The following is a 20,663-nucleotide window of genomic DNA, read 5'->3' as shown; positions in this document are numbered from 1 at the left end:
CAGCTCGGCTGGCTCTCTCCAAAGGAAAAAAAAAAATACACCGACAATAACTTCTAAATAGGGCTGGATATCGGTATATGATGCTGGTAAGAGGGACATACTGAAACAAGTCAATTGTAATTCAAGTCACAACAGGACCCATTGACATTGTTCCATTCAGGGGCTTCGTGTACAAAATAATCTGTGCCGACGTTTAACAAATGAGACATATTCCATTCATACATTGTTAATCAAGATAAAACCTGCTGTTCATTTCTTCCATGAATGAAATCTGACAAATGAGATTGGAAGTGCCAAATGATGCCTCTGTTCAAGACACAACTGTGAATAACTTTTATCATTAGGGTTTATTACAGTAATAAATGAATATTCAGATCAACCCTACCTACCTAATTAAATTAAAATGGAGCAACGCTGTGCTTTGCTGCTTCGAGATGAACCCGCAGACATATAAAAAATGAATGAGAGTAAACACCCAGGACAACAGGAAAAGCTCCTCTTTTTATTTCACAGCTGAATAGCTGAATAATGAGTGTAGAAGAAGCTAAATCATCTCATGTTTTCTCTCTTTACAGAGAGTGAGTGAGATTCATAAGTACATTTCAAAGTGGTCAGGTACATACAGTGAGACAACCCAAACGTGTTTATTAACAAAAAGAGCAGCGTTTGGCCGTAGCAGCACTAGAAGTAGCGTTGTAACTATATTTCTCAGTAGCGTGAGGTAGCGTCAACTCAAGCTACATTTCCCCAAGCATTTCTGAAGCTCAAGCACAGCAGAACATTCTGCTGCAGTCTGAATTAAAACTACTAAAGATCAGTCAGCCATACTGCATGTGATTATCATGAAGTGGGCATGTCTGTAAAGGGGAGACTCGTGGGTACCCATAGAACCCATTTTCATTCACATATCTTGAGGTCAGAGGTCAAGGGACCCCTTTGAAAATGGCCATGCCAGTTTTTCTTTGCCAAAATTTAGCGCGACTCTGGAGCGTTATTTAGCCTCCTCTGTGACAAGCTAGTATGACATGGTTGGTACCAATAGATTCATTAGGTTTCTAGATTCATATGATACCAGTATCTTCACTCTAGCTTTAAAACTGAGTCCGCTACAACCTAAAGACCGCAAGTTGCGTTAAAGAAATTAGTGACGTTAAAATGACTTTGCATTAATGCGTTATTATCGCGTTAACATTGAGAGCCCTAATTATTAAATTATTTTATAATTTACATTAGGCCTATATATATATTTATATTATATACATTGACTTGGACTGAAGTTGGTTCGATGTAAAAAAAAAAAAAAGTAAAATAGCTTCGATGTAGTTAACTACTTTTGCCGTGTTGCTATAGCTTAGCTTTCTACATTTCTCTGGGAGAATAGCTTCAGTTTGTGAAGCTTCATTTAACGTAGAGTAACTGGTAGCTTAGATCACTACACTTTCCAAGTAGCTTTCCCAACACTGACAGAGAGATGGAGAGCACTGCTCATACAGAAACAAGGACATACTGTCAAATACCATGAACATACAACACTTATCATCTGATCTGATAAATTGACTGTAGCACCTACCAACGCTGGAGTGTAAGAGATCAGAGACGTGGGCGAACAGTGGTTGAATAAGTTTCTCTTTGGCCTCCTGAATTAGACTCAATGTTTGGTGAATGTCTCTATTTGTCCCCGTCATCTCTGTACTGTTTTCCCAGCTGTACCACTGCCTCGTGTTTGGAGTATTTTCGGCTGTGGATTTGGGTCCTTGAGGCTTCCACGTCTTAACTGCCCTAAAATTTCCTTTGTTTTAGCCTTCCTCATGTTGTGCCCATGGGTCTCTGCCAGTCATACTTTGCACAGCCCTACCATTTACTTGTGCATGACCTGATTTCTCTTCTGGGGTCATGTGTTTCTCCGGGGTTTCACTGATCTCATGTTTGATCGTCTTTCGTAGAAAGATGTAGGGTTAGAGAGGTACAATGAGCCTTTGGTAGACAGATCCCTCTGGGTGAGGCCTGACTGAGCACCTCGTGTTGTTTTATGGATGCGATTTAGCTCAAAAACCTGAAGTCCTGCTCTGTTTGTACACCGACATCCTCACATCCTACTTTGTATCAAGAACTCAGATCAGGCGGTCTCACATGTGTAATTCTTCTTAAGAATATAATTATTATACTACTAAGACAACTTGAGGATGCAACGATCCAACCTTTTCTCTCCCGATACTTAAACTGAGGCTATCTTACTGGAATCTTTCTTATGTAAGCTAACAGGCTGTAACTGTAAAGTCACTATAAGTACAAATGTTCATACACCATCATTCTTTTTAGGCGTGTGCATATATTTTCATTATATTGTTCTAGACAGTAGTATTGTCACGATACTGGAATTTCTAATTTCGAAAACAAGGCAATCAAGGCGTGTGTCAGAGAGAAGAGAGGGCAGAAAGCGCCTTCATCTACCTCACTCCTTCCTCTTGACGCAGGACATGATGACGCCCAGCTGTCCCTCCTGCTGCCCTGGACCTCATCTACAGTTCACACCTCAAATCTGGAGGCAACATCACAACTGCCAGCAAGAGTACACATCATTACTGACGGATTAGAAGATGTTTTTCAGGCGCATTTTGTCCAATGAAATGACGACCAAGTGTAATGACGAATATGTACAGAGCCTGTGGTTCTGTGTGAACCTGTGGCTGATTCTCAAGGATCTTTTTAAAAACACTCAACAATGACTGGTTAGTTATAATAATGCTGTTGTGTGGCATTCCTGTACAAATGATCCATTGACACTTAACTCTTGTTCAACTTCACCGCCCAAAAAATCAGTTAAGACAAAAAAAGGAGACGGAAGAAGCAAAATAACTTGTGTTGTGTTGAGAGCATAATATTCATCATCCAGTCAGGTATCAAACTAAATGTCTAAAAACACTTTAAAGGTAAATTTCACGGCAAACTGATCATGCAAGTCGAGAAAAGCTTATCAATATTAGCTAGTCAGCTGTGAGTCTGGAGAAAATCCTTTACACACAGTCAACATCATTTCTCAACAACTACTACCTGTGTACTTTTTTCCATATTCTGAACTGGAAAGAACAACAATAAAACTCCTAAAATAGTTTCACCTCCAGCTAGTTTTTGTTTGTTTGTAATAACGAGGAAACAAGGCGGGCGAAGAGATATGGAAGGTGAAGTGAGTGCAACTGGAGTAACGTGTTTATCTGAAACTTTAAAAGTCCACCTGTTACCACCAAAGCAGTGCGGCAGCAGTGTTGTACCCGTGAAAATCACTGAATAAAACTGCATTAATATGCATGAATAATTCATGCATCTGCATGCCATTAACTAGTATGTCGATGCAACAGTTGGCCTTAAAGGTTTGACATCGACTCATGCACATACAAACACATAGCAACGTTGATTTTGGCAGCTATTTTAGATTTAGTCTTAAAAAGAAAATGCTTCTTAGTTTTAGTCACATTTTAGTCATTTTTTTCCTTCATAGTTTTAGTTGACAACAACTGTTTAGTCACCAAAGTCATTTGATTTTAGTCAAAATGTTTTCTCTTAATTTTGTCATGTTTTTTTTTAATTGAATCTTAGTTGTGTTTAGTCATCAGATTATATTTATCCTTTCTGTTATTTTATTAAAACTTATTTCACATCAAATTGTATCTTATTATCTGATGAAAAACACAGGTTGAATGATTAAGAATGCAGCTTTGCAGTCATTAACAGCTCATTAGTGATGCGCGGTTCAGTCGCACCCACGAGTCCGTTATGACAGCCAATCCAACCATTCAACATGTAAAAATATGCGTTACTCAACAACCCGAAACAACCCGCATACTGCCAACTTTATGCACTATAGTAGCACAAAAGTCAGGATTGAGGTGTGAGATAAGAAGGACAGAGACGGACTGACCGAGAGAGAGAGATTTTGGTAAAGTTTTTATGTTTTTAAACTACATTTTAGTCTTCGTTAGTTAGTTTTCATTAACGAAATGAACACTGACACACACAGATCTGATAGTCCTCTTCTCAAGGACTTACACTAACAATGTTTGTTTTGTAATTGGAATATTATGATTAAATTAAATATGCATTATGCAACTTTATGCCTTTAGTCAGCAGATTATAGTCCCACTCTGGTGCCCGTTAGTTGGTCAAGTTCCTGTCATTCATCTTGATGAGGTGTCTACCTGATGTGTCTAGCCTGAGGCTGAGCTAAAGAAATCTGTAAAGACACCCAGAGGCATTGCCAGACAGGAACAAAAAAAAAAAGTTCTGGGGCACAAGCCGCCAGCACACACTTCCCTAAAGAACAAGTTTAAATCCATGGAAGGTGCGGGTAAGAAGGCATCTTTGTCATGAATACAAATAACTGCAGGTGAAGAAATTTGATCTAACAATATAATATACTCTCTGCAGCTTTGTGGAAAAAGTTTATTTGATAAAAACATAATATTGCTGAAAATGAGCATCGCCACAGTCACCTACCAATATGAAAATCAGGCCAAATTAACCCACATAGTTCAGCAGTACTGCAGAGATTGGTTCAGTGTGTCATCTGTGGATATAGGCACGACTCCTAACAAACAAAAGAAGAATTAAAAGAAGACTAAATATAAAGGCTCATAGAGAAGATGAAGATCAGAAGGCCTATAAAAAGTCAAAAATTCTGTCCTGCAGCTTTGTCCCTGCTGAACATGTGAACAACAGAATTAGCTGTTTATGTGAGCTCTGCTTCACTCACATTATTGCATGTTTTATTGTACATTTCAGCCAGGGCCATGAGACTCCAGTCTGCAGTGTAGTTCAATGATAAACAACTGAATTAGAGCTGCAACGATTAATCGATTAGTTGTCAACTATTAAATTAATAATTTATTAAGAAAAGAAAAGTCTAAATTCTCTGATTCCAGCTTCTTAAATGTGAATATTTTCTGGTTTCTTAACTCTATGACAGTAAACATTTTTCACAATTTTCTGACATTTTATAGACCAAACAACTAATCGATTAATTGAGAAAATAATCAACAGATTAATAGACAATGAAAATGATCGTTAGTTGCAGCCCTAAACTGAATTACACTGAATCACATCAAATAATTACCAAATAAAAAATGAAATTGTTTGGGTTTTTTTCTGCAAAATCAGTTAAATTAAACAATTTCCATTAGTATTGGAAGCGCCAGTTCACCAAAGCCAGACAGCAGCCGACCCATGCCCAACCCGGCTGATGCACGCCGACCCATTCAGAGAGACCCCCGATGCGGGTTTGACTTATAAACTGCATATAAGAAGTGGACGTAGTCACCGTGACACCTCCCATTGGTTTGTGGACTGCTGTTTTGAAGCTTCGAGTTTGGCATTTTGGCCGTCGCAATCTTGATTTTTTGCAACCAGGAGTGAATCAAGAGGCAACCGAACACTTAATAAGACATTTTTAGGCGACCGAAATTCCTTAACGTCTGTCTACCTATCACCCAGTTGGCTGCAGTATGTTTTATTGTTGATTCAGGAGGTGAAAATATGACTTTCAATTATTTATATATTAGTTTTTGGAGAAAATTGTTTTTGGAATTAGTTTCTACAACTTCACATTTGTATTTAGGAGATCATTATTATTATTATATTGCTACTTGTTAACTAATTATCATGCTGCTGCTGCTGTTTCTCACACTGTCCTTTACCACCACATGCACTTCTGAAGCATCAGTGTGCCCCATTTCAAACATGTTGGCACATGTCTAAGAAATGGCTTCCGCTGTGCAGTATGCAACCCTCAAAACGCCTGTGCTTCAGGCAAAAAATTGAAATCTTTGTCAATTCACTCAGCTGTAAGGCTCAGTGCACCAGCGGGGCTGACATCAGAGTTCTAAACGCCAGTTGTAAAAGTTGCGCTGGGATGTCTCTGCCCTCTCCGCTGCTCCTGCAGACGTACAGAAGCATGGAGACGTGAGATCAGATGTCTATCAGTTGGAGCTCATGAATCCGACTTGTAACGACGTTTAAACATTTGTTGGTAGAAACATCTGCAATGATTTCTGTTACACGCTTTGATAGTGTCACAGTCAGATTTGTTTGCATTTTTAAAGACTGCTGTCACAGACAGAGTTTGTGTGCCGTGAGGAGGATGTTTTTCCAATCGTACTTGATGTTTTTGTAAATTCCGCGGCGCTTTTAAGGATGTCAGCGTGCTTTCAGCTGGCAAATTAAGTTTGTTTCCGAGTTGAACCTCTGCCATCTAATCTGTCTGAGAATTTCAGCAGACCAAGCTGTAAACAGAGTAGACATGAAGACAATATCCCTACCCTATATCAGACATTATTGCGTTTTTGCATTTAAATACGACAGCAGAGTATACGCACCATTGAATGCTTTTTTGGGGGGGGGTCTTTTCCACAGTCATTTGACAGGACTCAAAAACACAGTGGTTTGTCAGCTGGCCCTGATCAAACTTTTATCAAATGAGTTTCAGCAGACACATACAGAATAGAGTAGTGGATAAGTATCACGCTCTACAGGTATCAGTGTGTTTGACAATTTGTCTAAAAGCATCTGAAACCCCCCACGCCTTCCCCACGTCGGCAGGTGTCTGACTATTTTGAAGCTTTTCCGAATTTGACAATCCAGCATTCACGTCCACTTCACGCAGTGTTTGGACAGGTGTGAAGCTCTCTGTTTTTACTCTTCACAAAACCACTTGTGTCACACACACAATGTGTACGACAGAGACTGCGCCGTTGTTCCCATTTTGTAGGATTTATAATTCCTCTCTATGATGGCAGGCTTTTGCCTTTAGACATATAGAAACTGCATATAGAACTGGTTCATTACAAGCGTACACAGATCTAATATGCATATAAATTGTGGAGAGGATCTGTGATGCACCACTGCTATTAAGATACAAAGATGCACATTTATGAAAAAAACAAAATGATGTCAAAAATCTTTACTGAGATTTGAAAACTAACCAGATTAATACAAAATATGAATCCAGGTTGGAACATTTGTGTAGCTCATGCTTCATATGATTCTGACTCAGTATCCTAAAGTTGTGTGTGCAGTTTTTTTGTGTCCACCTTTTGGGGATTTGTTTGAGATATAAAAACTTGGCCTGTGCTGGTTCCTTATACCGAACAGCTCTGTGTTAAAACAATGCAAGGGGGCTGCGTTGGTGGAGGCATATTGCATCAGGTACAGGTTAAGTCATGACATACGATGCAGGAAGTCCAGTTTAAGAGACAGTCATCAGTTGAAAAGACACTGTACAGCTGTTAAGCTGCAATACTCCCACACAGGATTTTTCCAACTCTCGAAGGGCTGCAATTATTTTTTCTTTTCAGACAAATATACTACAAAACGTATACTCTGATACAAGCACAGATCAGTATTGAATAATAATTAAAAAAAAGACCAGTAAAAAGACAAGTCTAATCTGCAGTATATCTGCAGCATACTGAAAGCCTTCAGTATATCCTGACTAATCACTCATTATGTAGCACAGCTGCAATACAAAACCAGACTTCCTGCACAGGCCAAAAACAACCACTAATCACAACCAATCAACAGACTAATGAGCAACAAATAGCTGCAAAACAAAAAGGGAAATGTCCAAACTACAGTATAGTCAAAGCCTCTGCAGACTCTGTCCCTACTGAACATGTGGTCAGCAGCAATAACACACAACGCATGGCGGTGTCCTCAACTGTCTGGAGTCAAAAGTTTGGCACCTGAACGGCTGTCCTTCATCAGACTGCAACTCGACTTTGAGGGTGCAATACCACCTTCTACCACACCGACTGGAAGACATTGAACAGCGCTGGAACCCGGGGGGGCGCTGTTTCACTCAAGAAACTCAACATACTGTAGCACAGTGGTCTCAAACTCAATTTACCTGGTGGCCGCTGGAGGCAGAGTCTGGGTGAGGCTGGGCCGCATCAGGTATTCCACAAAAAAAGCGTTGTTAAAAAAAAAAAACAATCTTCTCAAACGTCATTATTAACAGTTCTTTAACTTGAATGGGTTCTTCTGAACATGAACTGTCCTGAACATGAATGGAACATTGAAGAACACGAGCGGTTCTTCTGAACATGGCCTCTATTGCGTCTCCCACTTTTCCTGAAATTGTCTGTGCTCGTCACCAACCTTTCTCTTCACTGCAGGCTTTGAAAAAGACAAGATATATATTCATTCCACTTGGTGTCACTCCGCAATAAAGTTGTGCCTGCTGTTTGTGTTGCTCTGCAATTACACCACCAAACCGCTAGTTGGCGGCGGCGTCTCTATGAGTTTCTTCTTCTTCTTCTTCTTGTACTACAAACAGAAACTGAGCGCAGTTGGAGCTAATAACTGTTGAACCACAGAGCTTTTACTGACATTACTGCAACGCCGAGAAGAGAACATATATCTGAGTGGATTTGTGTGAACAAACATTGAACAGATGGAGGCAGAGAGAAGTAGAACTTGGTCCTGGCCGCTCAGCATCGCTGAGAGACTGGACCAATCACAGCTGTTGCGGTCTGCGTCGCCGCGACGTGTAGTTACGTGTCTGGAGAGGTGGAGTCAGGCTGCGGCGTCGAGTCAACGCAGAAGTATAAATCAAGCTTTAATCAAGCTTATGCGATGTTACACGGGCCGCCATAGTTGTTGTGAAATGTTTCTCTGCTTGCATCAAGCCCGGCTGATTGCCCGCCCCCGGGAGCCATATACCCCGCTGTGATTGGTAGGTTCGTTCAGCTCGGGCTCGCGCAACAAACGGACCTTCCACGGCAAACTGCCATTCACATAGAACTCGCGGGCCGAGGGCGCGTGGTTAGCTCAGTTGGTAGAGCGGGCGCCCATGTATTACAGTTTTTCTCGATTGTTTACACACATTTTCTGAAAGCATGCCTCATACTCTCAGAACTCTACACACAAATCAAAAAACACACACACAATGGGCAAAACCCCTCAATTCTCCTGCAAAATGAAACTTTACATTCAAAACAATGTTATTTCTTCTCAAAATGGTATTTTGTTTTCAAATGACACACACAAACCATCATATGAATAGACATTTATAAGAACCAGTTGAACACTGATGTGCTCAATGTAAAACACTATGATGAATGGAAAACACTTCTTCTCCATTCATCATAATGACTTAGGCCTTTTTTTTGTTCAGTGTTACACTTACTACAGACAGTACATACATAAGTGTGTTGTAAAATATTTTAGAATATTGTTTTTATACTCAGAACACACAAATACACGGTAACAAATATATTTTATTTTCCCCACAAAAACAATGTACACAGTGTACATCCCAACCAACACAAAGTTGCACATACAGTGGTCTACATACAAAACAACAGAAGAATTTACTGTATACAGTTACAGTAAAAAAAAACGGGAAAAAAACTATGCTGCATCCTCTCTTCTGTTTCGGTCTGGCCACAGCACCTCATCCACATCACAAGCAATGTTTGCCCTTTTATGCTAAAGCTCTGATTGCTAATTGTAACACTGTGTGACAGGTGTTTGCCCATGTGATGAGTCAGTGTGCATAGTAGGGCAATTGACTTTAGAATTTTGAATGACAGTGTGTTCCTTGTGAAAACGAGATTTTCTTCATGAAAATTGTGCCAAATGCAGAGAATTGTGTGTAGTGTTTTGAAAAAAGTGTGTTTTAGAACTGCAATTTGAGTGTAAAGCAGGAATTGTGCTTGTAGTTTAGCAGAATTGGTTCAGGGGGTTGGTGCATGAGTTACATGTTGTGGTCATTGTGTGTCAAGTACCAGTATTTGTGTGTAAACAATTGAGAAAAACTGTAAGGCTTGGTCCTGACCGCGGCGGCCCGGGTTCGAATCCAGCCTGTGGCCCTTTCCGCATCCACTCTCTCTCTCCCCCCTTTCCAAGACTCTATCCACTGTCCTGTCAATAAAAATGAAAAAATGCCCCCAAATAAAAAAACTTTATAAAAAAAAAAAAAAATTTGCAGGCTGCACTAACATTAAACTTTCATATCAAGGTGGGGGCCACAAAATATCGTCTTGCGGGCCGCAATTGGTCCGCGGGCCGCGAGTTTGAGACCCCTGATCTAAATCCATAAAATGTGTCTTGCCAAGCATTTTTAACAGCTTTATAAATTACAGCAAATACAGTTTTTTTCAAAACAGGTGTAAAAAGGTTTTATTAAAGGAAGTGTAAAGAGGAGAGAGGGGTGAATGTGCTAAGTGTTCTAGTGAAAATATAGTAAACTCGGAAAAAAAAGTTTTTAAATTTGTGTTTGGTGGATTATTTCTCTGTTGTTACAATGCTAATTGGCATTTTATTTTACATCGTTGGAAAGCCTGTTTATTTACCTTCACAATGATGTCCAACTTGTAAGGATCATGCATTTGTGGGATGAGCAGCACAGCTGATTATGTGGGGAGCGCCCAAGAAAAAATCACCAAAATGCTCTGCCAATGGTAAACAGTGTATTCTCCTGTTAGTATTGACTCTTGTTTTGAGTTGTTTGGTGGATTGGATGATTGAACTCTCTATCAGTAACAAGGAACAAACAAAACATATTGGCAATTTTACACTTTATTCATTTAATACACCGTCAGGAGCCTTAGTAGCAGGTGGAAGATCTATACGCCTCATCCTCCTCCTCATGCTGGCCACCAACCTGGTCACACGTTGCTGCGGGATGGCGTTCCATTCCTCAACCAGGATTCGTTGCAGGTCAGCCAGGTTTTTCCGAGTTTATTTGTATAAAGAGTAGGCTAATAGGCCTACTGTAGCTGCAATAATTAAATTTGCATATCACAACTTTCACTTCAGTTGTGACATGTAGATGTATGTATGCAGAGTCTAGTGGAGGAAAGTAACTAATACTCAATTACATTACTTAAGTTTAATTTTGTGGTAGGCTGCTATTGTTCTTTCTACTCCACAACATTAACAGCTACTTTTCATATTGGTATTTTACATACAAAACGTAGGATCAGTTTGTAAGTTGACACATTGTTATATATTATATTAAAGTTTAAATTAGCTCCACCTCGACCAACTACAACATTGAAATACAGATTAAATATTGGTACATCAATAACAATGATCCACTGACACCATTCTGCATTAAGAGTAGTTTTACTTTTCATACTTTTAATTACACTTTGTTGCTAATATAGTGCTTTTACTTAAGTAAAGTTTTGAATATGGGACTTTTACTTGTGCTGGAGTATTTGTATAATGTGATATTGACATTTTTTATGTACAATAGCAGCCTTTGTTATTGTGTTTTGGGGCAGGCCAGGACCACAATATATTAATTGTTACTGTTTTTATCCTGTGATGCTTCAATTTTTTTTCTTTTATTCTTCTTTTTTGGGGAAATTTGTGGGTGATTGGACAAGTTGGTTAGTGTATATAAGAATAAAATCAAATCAGTGAGGGTGTCCAGGCTTACCACTGCATTTTTTGGTCGGGTCACAAATGGCATTGGCCTCCTCTGGACCCTCCAGGACCACCAGGGCATCAAACAGATTGAGTGACATTCAGACATCTAGCTCACTCGCTGGCTGTTGTTATAGTTTTATTTTGTAGCAGTAACATTTCCAGGAGGCATACAACTTCCAGCTGTGTGAGTGTGTGTGTGTGTGTGTGAGCACATCCTCGTTCTGCTACTTTCAACTGCATGGTGCCAGAGGGGTTTCAGTGACTGGAGGCTCAGACTCCCAGTTAAGATATTGTCAAAGCTCCTCTTCATTAGCCTCGAGGACTCAAACATCAAAGAGTTCACCTCTCAGTGGCACATGGTTGGCAAACGCAGAGACAGCAAGCAAGCAGGTATAATCTCCCATAGACTCCATTCACCACCTATCACGTTATTTCCTTCTAATGTAACACTCTTTTGCCTTTATTTTGCGACTGCATTATGAACTATTTATATAGTAATTCAAAAGTTAATTAAAGAAGTGTTTATTTCCATTGTTTTGGTGCTAGGCAAATGAAAATGTACAATGCATGCAAAATTCTGCTGGGAAAGGTTGTTGTTTGAAACTCTACAGTGTGATACCAAAATAAATCCTCCAAATTGCATGTATAAATATCAGTCTTTGTGTGGAAAGTTGCATATTTTTGCATGCTCATCATTGATACATCTGGTGTGTTTTTTTGGCAACGATATGCCAAAACCACAGGTGACACCGGAGCATTCATCTGCAGGTTTGGACACTTTTATTCAGAAACTTTAGCCATTAAAGGACACCGGGGACCTGACCGTCATTCCTCACAGTCATAGGAAACAGCACCTCCAGATGGCTTCGTCTAAAAACTAATTTGGGTGTAAAGTAGTACCTGTCACAAAGACAGACTGAAAGAAAACACATGAAGAAGAGGAGGAGAAGCAACTGAAGTTTTTTAAAGAACCACCTCAGCGGTGAATATTCTGTCCTTTGTATGAAACTGTCCCAAATACATGGCACCGTAATGACAGGAATTTGGGTAAACACAGTGACAGTTATTCAATTCAAGCAGCAGGAGGGAATTCACAAACCCACTTCTCTGATTTCAGCCTGTCCAACTGAGCTGATTAAAAATGAGATCTGAGAGAAACACACCACTCAGCAATGTGGAGGTCAACAGAAATTGGAGCAAGAGAAATAAAAAAAAAAAATCAGACACAAAAGAACACTTGGCAATGTAAGTGACACACGGGAAGGAAGGAAGCTGGGTTCATCAACAAAAGACGCACTGACATTTAAGAAGTGTATGACTCTGCAGAGTAAACACCGTCTCCAGCAGTGACATACCTGTAGTTTAAGTTACTTGAAAATGGAGAGGTTTGCTTAGAAGACGGCACAGCTTCAGTCTCAACATGCTTTTCAAAAGAAACTGACACAACAAACTATCTTCTTTTTGAGGAGGTGATACAAAAAGGCAGTAAAAAGCAGTGGGCTGCGTGTTTATTGTATACAGTGATAAACATAAATTAAAAACTAGAACTAAAACTATATCAAAACATCCGTTTACAAACTTTCAAACAAATCTGAGAGTATAATCCAAGTCTCATTTATCCAGTCATATATATCCAGCTCAATACTTTCCAAACACATGCATCTTCACTAAAGCCTTATTATTTAAAACACTTCCACATAAACAGTCTCACGCTTGTGCAGGCGTGCTACTTGTCCGTGTGAGTCTGAAGTGTTTTAATTAGGGCTGTCAAAGTTAACGTGTTCACACAAATTGGTTTTAACGCCACTAATTTCTTTAACGCATTAACGCAACTTGCGATTTTTAGGTTGTAGCGGGCTCAGGTTTAACGCTAGAGTGAAGATACTGGTATCATATGAAACTATAAAAACTTAAGGAATCCATTGGTACCAACCGTGTCATACTAGTTTTGTCGCAAATTGTCATGGCCATTTTCAAAGGGGTCCCTTGACCTCTGACCTCCAGATATGTGAATGAAAATGGGTTCTATGAGTACCCACGAGTCTCCCCTTTACAGACATGCCCACTTTATGATAATCAATGCAGTTTGGGGCAAGTCATAGTCAAGTCAGCACACTGACACACTGACAGCTGTTGTTGCCTGTTGGGCTGCAGTTTGCCATGTTATGATTTGAGCATATTTTTTATGCAAAATGCAGTACCTGTGAGGGTTTCTGGACAATATCTGTAATTGTTTAGTGTTGTTAACTGATTTTTCAATAATAAATATATACAGACGTTTGCATAAAGCAGCATATTTGTCCACTCCCATGTTGATAAGAGTATTAAATACTTGACAAATCTCCCTTTAAGGTACATTTGGAACAGATAAAAGAATGTGCCATTCATTTGCCATTCATTTGCCATTCATTTGCGATTAATCGTGATTAACTATAAATCATCATGCAATTTATCGCGATTAAATATTTTTGATTGACAGCCCTACTTTAAATTGTAAGGTTTTAGTGAAGATGCATGTGTTTGGGAGTTCTGAACATAGGACTGGATAAATGAGACGTGGATTATTCTGCACGAGTTGTGTGAGAGTTTGTAAACAGATGTTTTGGTATAGTTTTGCTGTTGTTAAACGCGGCCTCCATTTACCTCAGTTTATCGAGACTTTTCTCCATTTTTTTATTCTTCGATCAATGTGGAGGCATGTGAGAAAAACAACGTATTAAGGTAACACGGGGTGAGTAATTGATATACAAATGGTCATTTTGTGGGTGAAGTATTCCTTTAACAGTATCAGCAACCTTGTTATAAGCAAGAGGATATAGCAACTAAATATCATGATTGACTTCTATGTGTACTCGCTAATTTTATATTATTTATTATTATTTATTTTGTATTATATTTAGTAGCTCTGCAGCACCATTTCTCCCAGAAAAGATTCAACTTTCCCTCCTTTGTGATATTGAAATTCTGGGGATTGTCTTTATTTTTTAGTTCTCTAAAAGCCTCCCCGGGTCGCTCTCATTTTTGTACACTCTGTTATGAAGTATATTTCCACCTCTTCTGTGTCCTCTGTTCTTGTGTATCTTTCCCAAACACTCCTCTCCACAGCTATCCCATTCCTGCATTTCCTTCATGGATGACAGAGCACCGTGTCAGCTGCTGTCACACGTCTGAGCGTTCAACTGAAGGCTTCAGTTATGTATTTACTGTATACTGATGGAAAAAAGAAACAATTTTCTGAAGTATGGAAACAATAGCAGGGTACTTTCCCCCAAAGGTTGTCAGTTTTCAAAACCCTTACGCCTGTGCAGTGAAACCTGCAGCTTGCCATTGAAATTAGACATTAAAGGTATATAGAGCCCACAGACATGAGCAGGAAAATGTGCTTGATAGGATAAATAAACACATCAGAAGATCACCAAATCATTAGGATTCATCTTCTGGGCACCATGAATGACAATTTTGTCAAATTTTTTGTCCAATATTGGTTGAAATATTTCAGTCTGGACCAGTCGGCAACCGCCGGGTCTGAAAAGTGAATGTAGAAGTGTCTTAAACCTGCATTCTTTCTAATGTCCAGCAGGGGGCGACTCCTCTGGTTGCAAAAAGAAGTCTGATTGTATAGAAGTCTATGAGAAAATGAGGCTACTTCTCTTTTGATTTATTACCTCAGTAAACATTGTAAACATGAGTTTATGGTCTCAATCGCTAGTTTCAAGTCTTCTTCAATACAGCATGATGTTCATTTAGTAAATTATGGTCCCATTTAGAGTCAAATAGACCATAAAGCAGGGGATGCTTTAGGGCGGGGCTACCTTGTGATTGACAGGTCGCTACCACGGCGTTGTCCGGTCTAGGAGTTTTCTTTGTTTTCGGCTTAGAACTTTAACCCTTTCACAGCGTGTTTCAGTTTATCACAGTTAATTGTAACATTTTGGTCGCCTAAAAATGTCTTATTCAGTGTTCGGTTGTACTTAGCTCCACCCTCTCGTGTCACTTCTGGTTGCAACAAAACAAGATGGTGACGGCCAAAATCCCAAACACAAGGCTTCAAAACCGTAGACATCACGGTGACTACGTCCACTTCTTATATACAGTCTATGGTCTGGCCCAAAGTGGTGGACCAACCGACATTGCCATCCAAATAGCCGCACCCCTAATGTAGATTAAAAATTAAACTGAGCAAGCTATGCTTTTTTTTTAGTACAATATACTAATGAGTTAACACTCTACTCACTTTTATTTACTTTTACAGTTTAATATTTGGCTTTGCCGGAGGTCATATCCTCATTATACTCTCCAACCGCCACCACCAAAGACGTCTAAAGACTGGCGGGACAAGGAACGGCGGGGGCTTTTCAAATTTCTGATTGATTCAAGAACTTTTCGATGTTGCTAAAGAGATGCGAGGCCTTGGGGAGATCAGCTATGAGCCTCTTTTAGATGTAACGTCTAGCTTTAATGAGATCTGCCAAAAGCACTTTATCACAAGAAAGAGACGGAGATGGAGTCAATAAGGTCAATTTAGAAAGAGCAAGAAAGTGAGCCTGTTCAGAATCTCCCTGCAGACCCGGGAACAGAAACTCAGAACTAACGCCACAGTGCAATTATCTGCTGCACAAAAGGTTATGGGCATCTTTGACCAAATTTAGATTTTCTATATTACCACTAACTCCTCAGAAAATTGACATAGTTCAAACATTTAGGTTAGAATTGTTGATCTTCTAGATATTAAGTAATATTAATATATTCCTGTTAACTATTGCCGGTGTGAGGCATAAAAAAAAAGAGTATTCAGGTATATGGAGAAGTGTGCCAGATACCTAAAGAGTGTATCAGTCATATTTGTACAGAGGAAGACCTGACGGAGGTGTTTGGTCAGAGTGTCTGAAGCGGAAGCGGAGGATAACAGTGTTTCTTGTGTAATGTGTGTGTCCTGTCAGCAGGCAGCCTCTGGGGCGCCTAAGTGTACCATCTGTGACCGGGTCTGCCATGCCATCATACCCGGTACCACTGCCACCGATGATGAGGCCGCGCTGGAGCACATGACTTCTGCTTTCGCTGCCAGGCAGCAGCAGAGAGGAGCCAACAGGAAGCGGAGGTCTTTGTTAGTTTTTGTTGACATCGTTCTGAAATCATAATTATAATGAAAATGTGTTATTTACCACAAAAAAAACCAGCTTTTGACAGAGCAAAGCTAACATATTATCCTGCCTGCTAACAGCTTTTGTGCAAAGCAGAGCCAGACAAAACACTTCTCTGTACGGGATGTGCGGAGATGAAATTATTATTGATCTTCTCGTGTAAATCTGTTTAAGACAGCAGACAAGTGTATTTACCAAATTGTAAAGGAGTATCCCTTTAATATGTTATGATGTGATGCATCCTCTAATCTTGCAGTGTGATCATCTGTAGATAATCTGTGAATTTTTCTCGGTATGAAATGCAATTTTATAATAAAACATTTGTTAGGATTTTACCTACATGTAAAGCTTGGACTATGTTTTTATGATCAGCATGTGCAGGACGCATAGTGGAGCTTTTAAATCTTCTTCTTAATCTGACAAAGTTAACATAACGGGTAATTAAATCACACTGCAAAAAGATAAATTTACACCTGTTGACTAAAGTGTACATATTGTTTATATATTTTTTCATTTTTTGTTTCTTCCTTCAGTGCTACTTTTTTATTCTACTTTGTTCTATTTCTTTGTATTGTTTTATTATATTCTAATACAAAATATTTGACCTGTTTTGACCTGCATTGTAATGTGAAAGGGCTCTACAACTGCATTTTACTGTGCAAATCCTATATTGTACTGTATAATGACACTGAGGCTGAACCTTTGACCTTGAGAGTGATATAAGATGGAATACAACAGTATACAGAATTTTCTATGCTGAATAATGTGTACCACTCCCTGTACATATCTCTTCTGTTGCTGTTTATGTTTATTTTTTAGTAAACCTTTATTTAACCAGTTAAGTCTCATTGAGATTAGAAAATCTATTTTTCAAGAGAGACTTGACCACGTCAGCAGCAATCGAGTGTTTCAGACAAGATATACGCAAACATTTAAAACATTTAAAACACATAAAAGAAACATGCAGTATCAAGTCACAGTATACAACATACAGTACAGTACACATTGTTTTTTTGAGCCTGCCACCACGCCGTGGTATTGATGAGGCGGTGCCAGGAGGTTCCCAAAGGACTGGAGAGCTGAAGCTCTGCCAAATGTTATTAGATCTGCAATGCAGTGTGCAAAATGCAAGACATATATACCGTATATTAACAGTAAAAATGACCATTTCCACCAATAATCTGTGTCATTGATGAAAAGATTAAATAAATATTTTAAAAGCACAAAAACAAAAAAGAAGACATGGAAAAAGGCACTTACTTTAGAACTGTATAGGTTTGTTTATGTGGACCGATGTGGACACATTGACTTGTCAGACACAAGTAGAAAATCAGAAGAACAATGACTGTCCAGTTTACTTTTAAAGGAAGTCCTTGGTGTTAGATGGCAGTCTGGAAAACATCCGATAACCACCAACACATTTCGGCTCAACAAGTCTCCACCAGGGTGTGAAGGGTAAAGAGGACAGGTGTTCAAATGTAAAAACTCATCAAGAGGTCATGTGATCTGAGTCATATGACTCCCATGAGAATCACTAATAAGACATGAACATTTCAAAATGTATGTAAACATGTAGTGAAACTGACTCACACATATGCTGGCTATAAGGCAAGAAAAGATTAATAACTAATTAAGGTCAGTAACTGTGAAAATAACAGTATAAAAAATGATAATGTGCTAATATAAACTATAATACGAAAGATAAATGTGAAGCAAATAAATGACTTAAGGACAAATATAATGGATAAACATTAGGGCTGTTAAAGTTAATGTGATAAAAACGCAAATTATTTTTGTAACGCCACTAATTTCTTTAACGCATTAACGCAACTTGCGATTTTTAGGTTGTAGCGGGCTCAGTTTTAAAGGTAGATAGTGAAGATACTGGTGTCATGTGAAACTAGAAAACCTAAGGAATCCATTGGTACCAACCATATCATACTAGCTTGTCACGATGGAGGCTAAATAACGCTCCAAATTTATGTTAAATTTTGGCGAAGAAAAACGGTCATGTTATTTTCAAAGGGGTCCCTTGACCTCTGACCTCAAGATATGTGAATGAAAATGGGTTCTATGGGTACCCACGAGTCTCCCCTTTACCGACATGCCCACTTTATGATAATTACATGCAGTTTGGGACAAGTCATAGTTTGAACAGATAAAAAAATGTGTGATTAATTTGTGTTTAATCGTGATTAACTATGGACAATCATGCGATTAATCACGATTAAATATTTTAATCGACTGACAGCCCTAATAAACAATAAAATATACACACAACAACCTTATCGGGCTCTACAGTGTGAATAAATAGCACTTATCAGGTGACAGGTGTAACTAATCATAATGGCTATATTTCATTGAGCTGTGCCAGTTCTTACTGCTTACTGACACACCTTAATGGACCAGAGCCATCCCTAATGCTGTTTGTTAAACCTGCTGCTGTGTGAAAGGTCTGTTATTACAACAAATATGTATTTTCCAGCTTTTGTTATGTTTTATATAGAGTTTTTTAAGATGTAAAATTTGAGATGATGGAGTAAGTGGACATTTGGGCTATACAGTAATAGAAAAATGTGATTGAGAAAATCTTTTTTATATGACAGATGTTTAACAAAGATGAGACCATGAGGATTAAATGCTGCTTTGATTATTATTGGAACATATTAATAGCTGGCCTACTGTTGCTCAAATATCTTGCTTGAAAGCTACACACCCTGTGGGGCTTTTTAGATTTTAATGAGAGTCAGGAAACATTCAAAATGAAAAAAAACAAAAGAAAAACATGTCGCAGCAGCGAAGGTTGTCAGTATGAGCAAATATTCATGATGCTGTCAGAATGTTGAGGAAATCAGAAAGGCATGTGGCCTCAGCTCCCCGCAGCGCTCCAATGGATCCCTGCTGTCCATCAGTGCACACTTGATGACACGTTCCATCAGTTAAACACAAAGCATGACAAGGAGCTCCGCATGAATAACTTTCTGTTTAACTCAGTGCAGCATTCAGAAGCACTGCATACAATGAGAGAAAACCCAACTGCACAAGACACATACTATGTCTGTATTGTGCATTTACTAGAGCTGTCAAAGTTAACGCGATATTAACGCGTTAAAGCAAATTTGTTTAAAGTTATGCTATGATTTGAGCATATTTTTTTATGCTAAATACAACACCTGTGAGGGTTTCTGGACAATATTTGTCATAGTTTTGTGTTGTTAATTGATTTCCAATAATAAAAAAAATATACATACATTTGCACAAAGCAGCATATTTGTCCACGCTCATGTTGATAAGAGCATTAAATACATGACAAATATCCCTTTAAGGTACATTTTCAACAGATAAAAAGGTGTGATTAAGTTGCAATTAATCGCAATTAACTGTGGACAATAATGCAATTAATTGTGATTAAATATTTGAATCGATTGACAGCCCTATTCGAAGTGGCCAAAGTAAAGCTTCCTTCCTTCCCGGAGCTGGAAGTCCAGCCTCAAATCCAGCGACAGGCAACAATGATCCCCGGTTTTGGAGGTGACTAAGATCCAAGAACCTGTCTAACTAAACTACAGCGTTCCTTGGCGGCTACAAGAGATTTTTCTGGAAAGACAAAAGTCAGTGCATCACTTCACAAAGCTGGACTGTGTGGGAGAGTGGCCAGATGGCAGAAGACAGCAGCCTGGAGTTTGCAAAAAGGCAGTGAAAGATTCTAAGTGCATGACGCAAAAGACTGTGGTCTGATTAACCGAAAACTTCTAGCAAACTGATATTTTTAGTGTAAAAACAGGAAACAGCATCACACCCCAAGTCAAGCATTATAGTGTCAGACAGCATCCTGTTCGGTCCTTACAAAAACCAGCACGTTAATAAGAAGCTATATAAGGGGAGACATCAGCATCCCCATTAAGACGGAGCAGAAGTATAAACAGATGACAACACACAAGAACATTAAGGAGGATCACAAGCTTTTCATTCAGACTGTGAGGATTATAAAGATAAGGGAGGCCCAGGAACACCTGCAGCTCCTGGCTCTGAGCCTCATCTCCTCGTGGTGCAGGAGACTTGAGTTGAGTTTAGTCAGTAACACGAGGAAAACGT

At 39.1% G+C, this 20,663-nt stretch overlaps 1 long non-coding RNA gene across 1 annotated transcript; it reads right to left on the bottom strand.

Moving 5' to 3' along the window:
* Positions 1 to 15,641: 15,641 nt before the first annotated feature.
* On the bottom strand, positions 15,642 to 17,970 carry LOC119478798. Its single transcript, XR_005204504.1, has 3 exons — positions 17,829 to 17,970; positions 17,561 to 17,674; positions 15,642 to 16,553 (listed from the first exon to the last, which is right to left on the bottom strand). It is a non-coding gene; the product is annotated as an uncharacterized LOC119478798 (long non-coding RNA).
* Between the last annotated feature and the right edge of the window lie 2,693 nt (positions 17,971 to 20,663).

The sequence above is a fragment of the Sebastes umbrosus genome, chromosome 19 (assembly GCF_015220745.1).
Source record: "Sebastes umbrosus isolate fSebUmb1 chromosome 19, fSebUmb1.pri, whole genome shotgun sequence".
Taxonomy (NCBI): domain Eukaryota; kingdom Metazoa; phylum Chordata; class Actinopteri; order Perciformes; family Sebastidae; genus Sebastes; species Sebastes umbrosus.
This window is presented reverse-complemented; position numbering and strand designations above follow the sequence as displayed.